The sequence below is a fragment of the Callorhinchus milii genome, unplaced genomic scaffold (genome assembly GCF_018977255.1).
Source record: "Callorhinchus milii isolate IMCB2004 unplaced genomic scaffold, IMCB_Cmil_1.0 Scaffold4, whole genome shotgun sequence".
NCBI classification, from domain to species: domain Eukaryota; kingdom Metazoa; phylum Chordata; class Chondrichthyes; order Chimaeriformes; family Callorhinchidae; genus Callorhinchus; species Callorhinchus milii.
In genome coordinates, this window is record NW_024704745.1 from 30526593 (window position 1) to 30541868 (window position 15276).

Below are 15276 nucleotides of genomic sequence, written 5' to 3' on the forward strand. Positions count from 1 at the left end.
TTTGAGCTGGTAGCACTTTTCGACAGCTCTTTCTGTTATTTGTACAAGAATAATTTTATATATACTCCACTCTCATTAAAATCCAATCCCTGACAGCCAAGCATTTTGAATGTCAGTTTGATGAGTTATACACGACACTAATGTCCACCTTCATGGCATAAAATCCAAGATTAAAAAGTGAAGAGCTAAACCTGTGTAATAGTGCTACACTTGGAGCCTCATAATGAGGGTCAGGTGAATATATAATACAAAAAGTATTAACAATAATAATCCTTGCATTTGATATTGCACCTTTCACATCAGGAGGATGCCTCTAAATATTTCACAGGATAAACTGTAATATAATTCATAGGTGAACATGGCAGCCAATTTGTAGACAGCAATATAAACTGCCATGGATTAAATGACCAATTTTATTTTCCAGATACGGTTTTAAAATTAACAGTTCAAATCAAAAGTTAAAAAGCATTCTCTGAAGCTTAGGGTTGTTTTTTGCTTTGGTGATTGTTGCTAGCTGAGAAAAAAGACGATGACATTTTGATTCCGAAAATGCCCGAGGAAAAAAGAACAAACACAAAGGGCATATTTTAACCACATTTTTGGCACTCGTGATCATTTTCATCTGCGATAATCATTACATTGCGTACAACATTCTCCCGCATCTCCATGCAAAGAAACCCATGTGGTCTTGCATAGCTTAGACATTGGAAGAAGTTGTGATACTTTCCATTATCTACCAGAGAGTTTGTTTTGTGAGAGGGAATCTTAATTCTCTAAGCCTATAATTACGAAGAGAAGACTAATTGTTTTGCAGAGTTTAGTTGGTCAGTAATATGATCAGGATAGTGATTTGGTTACACTGCGTGATGGAAGCAAGACATTTGGCCCAATACCTGTGGACATTGAGAAAATGTTTTTAAGACTCCAATGTGAGAAATTATTGATGGGTTGGCCTGAAATTCCTGCTTAAATGTTCACTGTGTGATACCATTGCATTCAGAGTAACTGGTTTAATAACATTGAAGGCAACTTTTAGACTTGAAGTCTTACACTGATAATGTACTTTATCACAATTGTTTTTGCATAAATATGAATCTCATTTGAGTTATAATACGATAAACCCTCATTATCCTTCAATATTATATAATTCATGATGTATTGAAAATCATTTAAAGAAGAGGCATTTTTCAATTTAAAATTATGATCGCACTATAAAACGCATTTGATTAAAGAAGCATAATATTATAAACATACTATAATTTTGCACTAAATATATTTCATAAGAATTAAATGGCACCGAGGAATGCAACATTGGTTTGCATAAATTAAAAGAAGTGCATCTCAATTTATAAAATTAAACGCCATGGCATGTTACAATTTAAACAGCTGCATTCATGAGAATGTGGGTAGAAAACTTGTTAGCAGCCTATTTAAAATACATCTCAGTAAGAGGTTACTTAAGTTAAGAAAAATATGGCATATTATGGGATATGTCCTTCCCTCTCCCTCATCCATACCTTCTCCAACTCTCCCTGCTCATCAAGCTCCATGGTCCCTTCCCCCCCCATGACCCCAACTTCTCTCTATACCACTGTCCCCATCACCGTCCCCCCCACCAGCAAACCTATTCCTATTTGCCTCCAAAATGTCCGCTCCCTCTCCAACAAAGCCCTTACATGACTTCATTCTGGATGAGCACATTGATATTCTTGGGCTTACAGAAACTTGGCTCTCCCTCGTTGACCCCTTCCCCCTCGCTGAAGCTTCCTCTCCTGGCTACACTTTTCACCACACACCCCGCCCCAACCAACATGGTGGTGGGGTGGCCCTCATCTCCCAAGCTTCCCTTGGTTTATCCCCTTATTCCTCGGGCTGTTTCTCCTCCTTTGAGTATCTCACCCTCTACCATCCCTCCTCTCTCTTTCCCAAAATACTCCTAGTTTACCACCCCCCAAAACTCCTGGCTCCTTCCTCACCGATACCTCCTCTCTCCTCTCATCCCTGTCCCTCTGCACTGAACACCTGCTCATAATGAATGACTTCAACCTCCACCCAAATTCCCCTTGCACCACCTCCTCAGATTTCAAGTCCCTCCTCTCCTCCTTAAACCTCACCCTCTACATTAACTCGCCAACCCACAACCGTGGCCACTCCCTCGACCTCGTCAACACACATGACATTGACATTTCCGACCTGTCAATCACAGACAAGCCATCTCGGACCACTTCATCATCTCCCTCTACTCCCACATTCCCTCCCCTCTTCCAAACACTCCACCAATTTTTTCTGCCTCCAGAAAAAGCTTCCCCCTGAGTACCTCACAAATGCTCTCTCTTCCTCGGAACTCCTCTCCCTCTGGCCCTCCATCCACAGCGATCCTGATGCAGCCATCAAGCTGCTGAATGACCATCTCTCCACAACCTTCAATTCCCTAGTTCCCCTGAAGTCCAGGGTTGTTTCCACACCCACCCACTCCCCCTGGTACAACAGTCATCTCGGCTCACTCAAACCACAAACCCGGATGCTCAAGTGCAGATGGGAGATATCCGGCCTCACAGTTCACAGCCAGCTGTGGCTCGAGAAACTCCGCAGCTACCACCTCTCCCTTTCACAGGCCAAAACTGACTTTTACTCCAAAGTCATCCTGGAGACAAAGGACAATCCAAAGAACCTCTAGACTTGAGGCAATTTTTGAGGCGAAGAAGTCTAGAGGTCCTAGACTTCTTTGCCTCAAAAATTGAAAACATCCACTTGGCTGCATGGTCCTCCTACCCCATGTTCCCTTCGACCTCACCCAGACCATCCACACCGCCTTCTCCCTCTGCCACGGCTCCTACCATTCCCCCTCCTTACACTACTTTGCTCCCATTTCTCCCTCCTCCCTCTCAACCACAATCACCTGGATGAACTTCACCACCTGCTACATCAACCCCTTCCCAACCCAGCTATTGGTCACTCAACTTCTTGACACACTGCTGGCCTTCACGGTCAACCAGTCTCTCTCCTCGGGCTCTATTCCACTCCCATGAAAATCTGTGACCAGGGCTCCCTCTGCTTCCTCGTCCTCCTGGATCTCTCTGCCACGCTCGACACAGTCGGCCACACCATCCTCCTCCATCGGCTCTTCTCCCTCATCTACCTTTGTGGGACCGCACTCGCATGGTGCAAGTCCTACTTAACCAACCGTCTCCATTTCATCTCAGCAAATGGTTTCTCCTCCTGACCCCACCTGGTCACCTGCGGAGTACCCCTGGGCTCCATCCTTGGCTCTCTTCTTTTCCTTATCTATATGCTCCCTCTGGGCAATGTCATCTGCAGACACGGGGTAAACTTCCACGAGGAAGCGGATGACACATAAATCTACTTTGCCTCCTCCAGTACCAACTCCATGTCCGCCGATGTTCTATCAGCTTGTCTGGCAGACAACAAGGCCTGGATGAGTGTAAACTTCCTGCAGCTGAATATGGACAAGACAGAAGCCATACACCTTGGCTCCTGTCAATGTCTTCACTCCTGTGGATCTAAACTCCTCAAACTCCCTGGGATCTCCCTCAGACTCACCGAATCAGTGCACAACCTAGGCGTTCAGTTTGGCCCTCAGCTGTCCTTCTTCCCCCACATCTGGTCCCTGACGAGGACCACTTTCTTCCACCTCCACCACATTGCCTGCCTCTGACGTGCATGTGTTTGCCACCTCCTGCTTGGATTACTCCAATGCACTCCTCACCGATCTCCCCAGCTCCATCCTTGGTCCTCACAACATCCCGCTTATTCAAAACTCTGCCACCCGCATATTGACCTGGACCAAACTCCATGCTGACATCTCACCAGTTCTGGCCAAGCTCCATTAGCTCCCCATCAACAAACGGATTGACTTCAAGATCTTCACACTCGTGTTCAAATCCATTCACTCCCTGGCACCTCCCTAACTCTCTGGCCTCCTCACTCTCCAATCTACCACCTGGCGCCTCTGCTTGAATGGCACTGGCCTCCTGCTCATCTCTCGCACCTCCGTCCCACCATCAGAGATCGTGCTTTCAGCCACTACAGCCCAAAATTGGAACACTCTCAGCAAATCCCTTCGCCTTGCTCCCTCTCTCCCCTCTTTCAAGTCCCGCCTGAAAACTTTCGTCCTCAACTGTGCTTACGGCCTCCTCCCACCTCACCCCGGCTCAGAGTCAGGCTCCACGATTATTAAGCGCTCTGAGACATTATCCTGCGTGGAGGGCGGTATATAAGTGCAAGTTGTTGTTGTTGTTGATAATTATCACAAAATTATCAAATGTCGCATCTGTCTCTTCATTATGTAGTAGAAACAGAATTGACATAAATAAATGAACAATAAATAATCTTTGCATTTGATATATTGCCTTATCCAAAACATAACATGTATGAGCAGGAGTTCAATCATTCAATCATCACATCTTCTAGACGTCTCAAAGTGCTTCACAGAATATACTGTAAAGTGAACCGACTATTTTGTGGGCGAAACATGGCAGCCAATTGCACACAGCAATGTTCCACAGCCTATGAATTTGGAACTGCCTCATAGCATAGTGGGTAAATATAGTGTGTGGTGTTGCACTCAGTGGTTAAAAAAAAATCAGACACAATTGTGGCTCTGAAATAAATTATCTAGAAAGTGCCTCTATAGTGGCTGATATAAATTTGTTGAAACTAACAAAATAGTCATTCTGACAGTTAGGAATGTTGTGCATTTGTGTACTTTGATTATTATTACTTTGTTCAACTCACATTATGCCATTTTTATTTCCATACAGAAAATGATGTATTTTTACCGAACACATACTCGTGATACACATGTGTATATATTGCACAGCTTAGAGGACAAATGGTGCAAGATCTCTCTATGACTAAATTGTTTGGTTTCTTAACAGTAAGGTTATGTGAAGGACAAACATTTCCATTCACATCAAGCACTTCAATCACTGAGAAAGTTTTCATCTGCACCCACTAGGACAAACATTTTTTCAAAAATGCTGGATAAAATGGTGGTTACCATGGAAACTACTTTGCTGGCTACTGGCAACAATGATGTCAATTATTTTGACAACGGGATGCAGAAAATTAGATTCTATTTTAATTACACTAAAGTGCATTCTATAGCAAAGATGTGTTTATCACATTAAACATAGATGTTCTTGTGAAAATGTGCAGATAATGACTCTAAAAGCATTATTTCATAGAATCAGTTTTGCAACTATTAAATATGTCAAAATAATACATATGCTAGTCATGCTGCATAAGAGGTATATGTGTAGTAATGCTAGAAAGTGTCCATCCATGTTATATGTGTTATGGATTCCCTATTAGAGAAAAATAGGACAGATTGTTGTGGAAACAAACACACGAGGAATGACATTTCCATCAATTTTGTCAGGAAATTTGCAAGACATATATACACAATACTACATTTGACCTATTCGAGTGGCTGAATACTGAACATTTGTCACAGTACTAATGTTAAAATGTATTCAAATCTGTATTCTTTACTTTACACAGGCCAGTGTCCTGTCAGATATCTGCCCACTTACAAGTGGGCAAAGTCATTGCACATAAGCATTTTGCAACCATTGATCTCAATTACAAACTTTACCCAGCACTAGTGATTTTCCACTCAATTCAGATGATAAAAAGATCTGAGAGGACTGCAACCTTTAAAAATGTACATTTTACATAAACAAACTGAATATAATTTAACTACATATTACACGTTTCTTTGGAGCAATTACGTTAGATTCTAATAATAATAATAATCCTTACATTTGTTATAGTGTCTTTCACATCAGGATGATGTCTCAAAGTACTTCACAGGATATACTGTAAAGTTAAGTGACTGTATTTTGTGGGCAAATGTAGCAGCTAATGTGTGCACAGTAACATCCACAAACTGCCATGAAGTGAATGACAATTTGTATTTGAGGGTTGTCCTTCAGGATACTGGGAGAAGCTGTTAGAACATACACTTTTTGTATAATACTAGAATCATAATAGATGTTGTGAATGGGTTAACCTTTAAGTTAAGTGTGGGGGACAACCGGACTGACAGTCATGGGACTGTCATCTGGTTTTCTCTGTTTTTGAAAGAATAACAGACAGGATAGGGGGTCACCTCTTATCAGTAAATGACAACAAGCCACAGAGGTAACGGTCCAAAGTACCAGTTGACACAGGATCTCGACTTAGCAATAAGTCGCTAGATTCTGACAGGGCTGCCAACCGACAGAAGGCAACCCTCAAGAATAGCAATTAATGAGCAAGTTGCTTAAACTAGAGGACCTTTGTACCATCCCGGGATACTGATAAGAAATAACCAGTCACTTAAAAGGAATGTACTAATGATCCCACACCACAAAATAATGAGCACCAGATCCAATCCTAAACTGATCAATCCTCTATCTTAGACAATTAGATCAGATAATAGGGGACTTAAGGACAATGTGTATGTGTGTGAGGCACGTACACCCCATGAGGTGTTCACGTGAACCCGGCATGATTTCGACAGGTGATCTAATGTCCGCACCATGATTGGACGAACATCGGTATAAGAGTTCCGTTAACTTTGTGTACGGGGCCGTCCCGGGTCGTGGAGACAAGGATACGGGAGATGGGGCCGTCCCGGGTCGTGGAGACAAGGATACGGGAGATGAGGCCATCCCAGTCTGCGGAGACAAGGGTACGGGAGATGGAGCCATCCCGGGCTGCGGAGACAAGGGTATGGAGATGGAAGACTGAGAGCTGGAAACACTAAGACTGAGGATATCAGATGGAAGATTGAAAGCTGTAAGCAAGAAGACTGAAAGCATGAAGAATCAAGCTTGTGTGCTGGAAAGACACAGTGTTGAAATCTTGAACTCGAGATATCTATAGTGGTGTTATTCTGTTATAAGATCTGTTGATTGTACCGGCCTTTGGTCTGACCCATCGGGATATTGGGGAATAACGAACAAATAATAATAAAACAGTCTGATATCTGGTTAGAGGAATTAGCGTTATTTCCTTACAGATTTGGCTGATTTTATTTTCTAACAAGACTCCCTTCTCTTAATGCCATGGAATCTTCCATGGCCATTTGAATAGGCAGAAAGGGCTGTGGTTTAACATTTCATCCAAAGCACAGTACCTCCAACAATGCAGCAGCCCCACAGCACCTTGTCGGTGCGTCAACATAGACTAGAGTTCCAAATCCCGACATGGGGCTTGAATCCACAGTCAGAAATGAGAATGCTACCAAATGAGCCAGGCCGACATCCCAGACTGATGAAGAGGTGGACCACTAAATGAAGTAAGATTCATTTAGTGGTCCATTAAGGGCAGGTCCCTCAAGGGCAGATTATTTCGATCCCTATGTGTATATATATATATATATATATATATAAATTCACAAATTTTTTATCCAATCTTCAACAATATAAAAGTTAGATTTTTCTTAGTTTGGAGCAAAATTCAAATTGTTATTTCCTGCATCAGATAGTGGTTAATTAATCAAAATGCTAAATACTCTGCAGATGATGGAAATCTGAAAACAAAAACAGATCGCTGGGAATACTTAGCAGTGGTTAATTAAACTCCAATCTGTTTCTATAACAAAGAATATACTGAAGCCTCAGTAGTTAAATGCACCATTTGTTGTAATACTGAACCACATAGATAAAGACCTGTGGTTCAGACCTGTCAGTGATGAGTCAGCCAATCTCAGGCAATGCAATATTAGTATAAGTCTATAAGTAAAATTGCTCTCAATATTCCAAAATAGAGAAAATATCAGTAAGTATTCTTTGTCCTGATGTGAACAGAATCAGCCCAGGCTATGAATGACCTGTCGACACTCACTGCCTGTGCTTTTACATGAAGAATAATCATTTGGTGGCATTGGCAGAGGATAATAAATCCAATCACTATCTGTGAAAGGGTTCTGACGTAGGGTCATGGATCCGAAACTGTGACTCACTTTCCTTTCTCCATAGATGCTATCTGACCTGCTGAGATTTCCCAGAGACTTCTGTTGTTGTTTCAGATTTCAAGCATCTGCAGTATTTTGCGTTTTGCCAATCACTGTCCGGTTCCTTCACCCTGTTTCGTTAATATAATCTGTATTGAAAATAAGACACTGCAGAAAAATCACCTCAGACTTCTTGGCAGAAAATGCAAAGAGCTTATAAACATTTAGTGCAAACAAGTCAATCTGAAAGAATTATTTGTCTATGTTTATAAGGTGTAGTTTAAGAAGCAAAACAAAAAGGATAAGCGTGACACAAATCAGCTCACAAATTATTATACTGTTATGTTACAGATATGACTGTTAAGTGAAAGTCAGGATGTAATTTTATAAGAATCATGAGGCATTTAAATTATCTGTTGCACTTGCAATGAGCTCTGCACAGCCAGAAGCACATTTGCACAGCAGGGTGAACCACTTCCACTATAAGATTGTAAATTCAAAGATATGGATTCCCCTTATGAGTGGGAGGGAGTTCAATGAATGCTGATGCTTCAATAACGTAGGAAACAAACTCTTCAAAGTTGTGTTCAGCTAACAGGCTTCCAAATTTTAGAAAGTCGTTTGACAGATATCCAAAATAAATACATTTCAGAACTGGGAGATCAAAATGTATTATTTTCCCTGCACAACAGGATACATTTGAAATGCATTGCTCTAAAAAGTATTAAAAATCATAATTGTATTTAACTTGACATTTATGCTTCTTCCTGTTAAATTGCATCATCGTGAAAAGCGTAATTGAAAAACTGCTGTGAAATTTTGAGGAAGTTATAAATATCTTCTGCCCTTTTCCCACAAATCAGACTAAAACCAACCAGTCATTTCACACAAAAAAATTTAAAATTCTGACTCTTTGAGGAGTTAAAGCAGCCTGCCAGTGTAGCTCATCATCTGATCACACCCTTGAATCTCAAGCTGTCATCTAAGCTCCGAGAAACAATGTTCATTTGTTTCCAGGAGTGGAAAACCCATAGAACTACTGAAGTTACTATATAATCTGATTACAGCAATGTACCGACAACCAAAAATGCTGATCAACTGGATGTTTAATATTTCTGTGCAAGGTGTCATAAGAAAGCATAGTACAATAACAAACCTGAATTTATGCAGCACCTTTCATGAGAGTATGTATATCAGATTCCTGCAGGTACTGTTTTTATTTAAGAAAACTGATAGTGACAAAGGTCTAGGAGGAGACTCAGGTCAGTAATCTATACAGAAGATATTTGGCTTCCATTAATCAGTATTACTGCTGGGTAAATGGACACCTTTGACCAGTGCTTGATGATATAAGTCTTTCTACAGTGCGATCAGAAGTTTAGAGCCACAACAGATTCCAAGGGTGACTTTGAATCGGAGAAACATGATTGAGTTAATTTCCAATTTGGATAGACAAAGTCTGTAACTTTCACTCATATCAAATCAGTGTATTTTTCATCAAACAAAGTATAAGAGCAGACGTGGATTTTGTGAAGTAACTGTTCTGCTGATGGAAATCAATGTGCTCCTTGTCAACAGTTTCTGAAGCCAGTTATATTAGATATTGGATGGAGGATGTTCTAATTAGATAATCAGTATGAAAATGGTGTTAAGAAAAGGTTGAGATCTCTCCAGATCAAAATCACAGAAATATAGGATTTGAAGAATGATTTGTTTGAAAATGTATTGTTTGTCCCAATACAGGCCTCCTGCTTATTGTGTTTGAATAGCACAATGTAATTGAGTGAACACAAAATACTAAATTAGATTTCTAGTCAGCTCCTTTGAGCCCTTCCTTATATTGACAATTAAGTACAGATATATAAAAAATAAACATTATGATATATTATAGAATAGACTACATTGAACCTTTTCATTATTTTAAAACTTGAAGAGATATGATATCCATTGGTTTGAATCCTCTCCTTGCCCTCAAAATGATATGAATTCAATACAATGAATTTCGATATATTCTGTCTCATAGGAATGTGGAACTTTTTAACATTGCTGTAGCAATGCTTTTAACCAAATAATGGTTAAGACAGACAATTGAAATTCTGTTCCAGTTTTATCACCAGTGCACATGTCAGTAGGATAAATTCCTGCCCACCCTAAAATTACTGTACAATAAAAGGCTATTTTTTATTGTACAGTATTTTTACAGTGGACAGGAAGAAGACAACACCTTACACTGCTCAGCAGAATCTAGATCCTTTAGCACTTTCTTACCTTATTTTGTTAAGCAATGTATGACCGATTTATTTTTAATCTGAATATTTTCTTTTTACAGTAGATTGTTTTTGAGGCACTCCTCAGGCTCTGTTCCACTCCCCTTGAAAATCGTTATCATCACACACCTCCTCAAAAAACCCACCCTCGATCCCTCTAATCTCTAATCTCCCATCTCCAACCTACCCTTCCTTGCCAAAGTCCTGGAACACATTGTTGCAGGTCAACTTCGATCACGCCTTTCCCTCCACTCCCTCCTCGAGCCCCTGCAGTTGGGTTTTTGCTCTGTCCACAGCACAGAGACAGAGCTTGTCAAAGTCACAAGCGACATTCTCTCTATCTGTGACCAGGGCTCCCTCTGCCTCCTCATCCTCCTGAATCTCTCTGCCGTGTTCGACACAGTCGACCACGCCATCCTCCTCCACCACCTTGCCTCCCTCATCTAATTTACTGGGACCGCATTTGCCTGGTTCGAGCCCTACTTATCCAACCAACTCCATTTCATCTCAGCAAATGGTTTCTCCTCCAGTCCCCACCCGGTCACCTGCGGGATACTCTAGGGCTCCATCCTTGGTCCTCTTCTTTTCCTTATCTAATATGCTCCCTCTGGGTGATGTCTTCCGCAGACGCAGGGAGAACTTCCACATGTATGCGGGTGACACACAAAGCTACTTTGCCTTCTCCAGTACCAACTCTAGGTCCATAAATGTTCTATCAGCTTGTCTGGCAGACAACGAGGCCTGGATGAGTGTAACTTTCCTGCAGCTGAATATGGACAAGATGGAATCCATACTATTTGGCTTCCATCAATTTCTTCACTCCTGCGGATCTAAACTCCTGAAACTACCTGGGCTCTCCCTCAGACTCACCGAACCAGTGCACAACCTAAGCATCTGGTTCGACCCCCAGTTGTCCTTCCCCACATCCGGTCCCTGACCAGGACCCCATCCTCCACCTCCGCCACTTTACCCTAAATACAGCCGAAACCCTTGTGCATGTGTTTGTCCTCTCATACTTGGATTACTCCAATGCACTCACCAGTCTACCCAGCTCCAACATTCAAAAAATCCAACTCATTCAGATCTCTGGCACACGCATACTGATCCGGGCCAAACTCCGTACTGACAGCTCACCAGACCTGGCCAGGCCCCACTGGCTACCCATCACCGAACAAATCGACTTCAGGATACTCACACTTGTGCTCAAATCCGTTTACTACCTGGCACCTTCCTACTTCTTTGACCTCATCGCTCCCCAATCCACCGCTCAATTGGCACCGGCTTCCTGCTCGTCTCTCGCACCATCCGCCCCACCATCAGAGGTCATGCTTTCAGCCACTACACCCCAAAACTCTGGAACACTCTCCATCAATCCCTCCGCCTTGCCCCCTCTCTCCCCTCTTTCAAGTCCCGCCTGAAAACCTTCCTCTTTGACCATGCTGACGGCCACTTCCCTCTCCCCCCAGATCAGAATCAGACTCTGTCACTGTTAAGCGCTCTGAGACAGCTACCCTGCATGGAGGACTCTATATAAGTGCAAGTTATTGTTGTTAAAATTTGTCCCATCCCCACAACATTGACTGAATTAAACATTTAAGGTTTTATTTGTGGAACAGCCATCTTCACAGCATCAGACTTTTGTCCCTTTTGTGGTTCAAGGATAAACTCTCTTTAAATATTCATGGCTTAACAATTCATGAATAAAGAGATATTTTTATGCGTAACAATTATGCCGCAACAATATCTTTTGTAACACTTAGCATTCCTTTTGTTACAATTACTCTTTAACATATATTTGATGTGTTGTTCAATAATTGATTAGCTTGGTGATGGAACAATAATATAATTACTGTGTGTGGTGCACTATGTTCAGTGCAGTTTAGACTCTATTAAACTCTACTGGATGTTGTATTTGTAGAAAGGAATTTCTGTTTGTCCTGTACTTAACTTGCCCTGAGAGTTGAGACACTTTGGAGTACATAATATAAAAGGTCTGATCCCTATTTAGAGATCACTTGCTGTGCAATGTATTTCTAAATTGCAAGCTGAAAGATTAAATAGTTGGAGCTGAAACAGGACTGGTGTGTATTTATTATCTCTTACTGTATTGTACGAAGTGTCAGTGTTATTCATTATTTAGAATAATGGTGGTAAATTATCTGTACATGCAATATTTATTGCATTGAATATGCCTGGGTGAGACAGGCTGTCCAATACCATTCACAATGCTGATATTGTAGTCTGGCCTGAATTCCAGTCTGACACACAAATCATTGCCATGCATACCAGCATATTGGTTACACTCAGCTTTTTTTTGTTGTATAAAAAGCCACGATCCCTGAGCCAGAAGTCTACTGTCACGATATGTTAAATATTCAATGGACTGCTAAATTAACCCCAATATAGAGCTCATGCAAAGTTTTTTTCTAATACTTTGAAACATTCTCAGCTCCATATTAAATGAAAAGAAAATCCTGAATAATGCATCCTTGAATCAAGACTCCATCAATATATCTTCATTTCCTATACAGTTGCATACTGCTTTTTTTGTAAGGAATTTTTCAAGGAAGATTTTTTTTTCCTCAGGTTTATTTTTCAGGTGTGAGAAGATATGTGTAGAAATTCACCTGGGACTAGATTTACTTTATTTACTTAGCATTTTAGAGCATCTAGTATTTGGTAATCTCAGAGCAAAGTGTGCGTTCAATCCTATTGCCCTGCTTTATCCCTCATATCCCTTCAAGCCTCATATACTTGCCTACTTTCCTCTTGAAATCTACAATTTCTCTTCCATAATATCAAATTAATTATAATAACAATAATCCCTGCATTTGACATAGTGCCTTTTCGCTTTGTCGTGATGTCTCAAAGCACTTCGCAGGATAATCTGTAAAGTGATTTAACTGTGCACAGGAAGCTCCAGGTTTACTGGACTCTGGATATCCGGAATTTAAACCTAGCTAGACTGGGTATGATCCCTGACCCTGCAAAATGTTTAAAATTTCCGTGAGCCCGCACACGTGTAGACTCCCATCTGCTCACTTCTTCACCACACTGTGTTGAGCAGCTTTACCATCCTTGCAGCCAGGGTTATCAAATTTGATTCAGATTGTTTGAATCACATGAGTGGAAGATACCTTATTTGCCATCTTTTGCTCACAGGATTCAAGGAATTATAGTGCCGATACTGGTAATAATCCATTGCTTTGTGAATGTGGTTTCACAATGGTTGGCCTGATATTTAAGGATTAAAGAATAATAATAAAATAATAATAATAATCCTTGAATTTGATATAGCACCTTATCACGTCTCAAAGCACTTTACAGAATATACTGCAAAGTGAATTGACTTTATATTTTGTGAGCGAAACGCGGCAGCCAATTGGGCACTGCAGTGTCGCACAAACAGTCATGGATTGAGTGACCAAATTATTACTATTATTTTTTTGAAGGTATTATTATCCCCGGAAAAATGGTCTGCCAATCAGCTAACAACTGGATTCTCTACTTACTGCTAGGTAAACAGTGGCTTCTGGAGTTAGGAAACTTGCTCAATGTTTCGCTCTGGCCAGGAATTGAACCCAGGTCCTTCTCGTTTGCGAGGTGCGTGCTCTAACCTCTAAATTACAAGACTCCACCAACTACAGGACTCAAACAACATCACTATGAGTGCCTGGACACCAAAACCCAATCCTATTTTTTGGAGTCAGAGTTTGTTCAATAGAATCGCTTATCTTTGATTTGTGGGGATTACTGTTCTCTTGCTCTAATCAATGGGAGAGAATTTTGTTTCCAAGTGAATAATCTGTTTTTGTTCCTACATCATTCCATCCTCAATTCTTTCCACCTGATGGTAAAGGTGCGAGCATCATCAGAAACCTATAGCTCAGCAGCACTTGAATCCCATCTGTTCATGCAGTTACCAACAGGAAAGGAATTAGAAGCAGAGAAAACTTGGCCTCTGTTGAAATTTTAGCAACCAGGACCCTATCAGGTTATTCAAGCAGATGATGGATCAGCAGGAGCAAAACGTCCTTGCAATTGCCAACATAGTTGACAAATTTGCCAGTTCTCAGGTGTCTGCCTAATCAAGGGATGGATGCATGGGGATCCAGCACCATGTTCACCAGTTTAACGAGATTCCTCCAGAGGAGCGGGGGAAAACTTCCTGAACCTCCACCATATAATGGCAAACCTGGACACGGAACAGAAGAAACAGTGTTCCTCCCGATGAACAGAATGGGTGAAGATTCCAGCATTAGGGTTAAACCTTGTGAAAGTAACCAAAGCCAAATATATACAACAACGACAAGATTGCATTTATAGAGCGCCTTTCACATCAGGAGGATGTCCCAAGGTGCTGGACAGTTGGGTCGGGACCCGAACAGGGGGGAAATGGTCAGAGGGGATAGTAGGTCGGAGAGGTAGGAGGGTGCAAGGCCGTGAATGGCCTTGTAGGTGAGGATGAGGATCTTGAATTCGATCCTCTTGGGGGTGGGGAGCCAGTGGAGGCGAGCGAGGGTGGGAGTGATGTGGTCGCGTAGCCTGGTGCGGGACAGTACACGAGCTGCAAAGTTCTGAATGACCTGCAGCTTGTGGAGGGAGGTGCCGGGAAGGCCGGCGAGGAGAGAGTTCCCATAGTCCAGCCTTGAGGTGATAAAGGCGTGGGCCAGGGTTTCAGCAGCGTGAGGGGTGAGGTAGTGCCGTAATCTGGTGATGTTCTGGAGGTGGTGGAAGGCAGTGCCAGTTGTGGCGCGGATGTGGGGAAGAAAGGACAACTCAGGGTTGAACAGAACCCCGAGGTTCCTGACTGGCTTTGAGAGGTGGAGAGTGCAGCCTTGGATGCTGATGCTGTCAGCGCCTGAGGTGCGGAGGCGCTGACGTGAGCCAATCAGGAGGGCTTCAGGTTTGTGCACGTTGAGCTGAAGAAAGTTGTCTCTCATCCAGGACTCAATGTCAGACAGGCAGGCTGTCAGGACATCGGTGGTTGTGGAGTTGAGGGTACAAGAGCAAAGGTAGAGTTGGGTATCATCCGCATACATGTGG

General features: G+C 41.9%; 1 long non-coding RNA gene across 1 annotated transcript in view; it reads right to left on the bottom strand.

Annotated features, from left to right (window-relative positions):
* Window positions 1-15276, bottom strand: part of LOC103176880 — a 151375-nt gene that overhangs the window by 38079 nt on the left and 98020 nt on the right. The window lies entirely within an intron of this gene.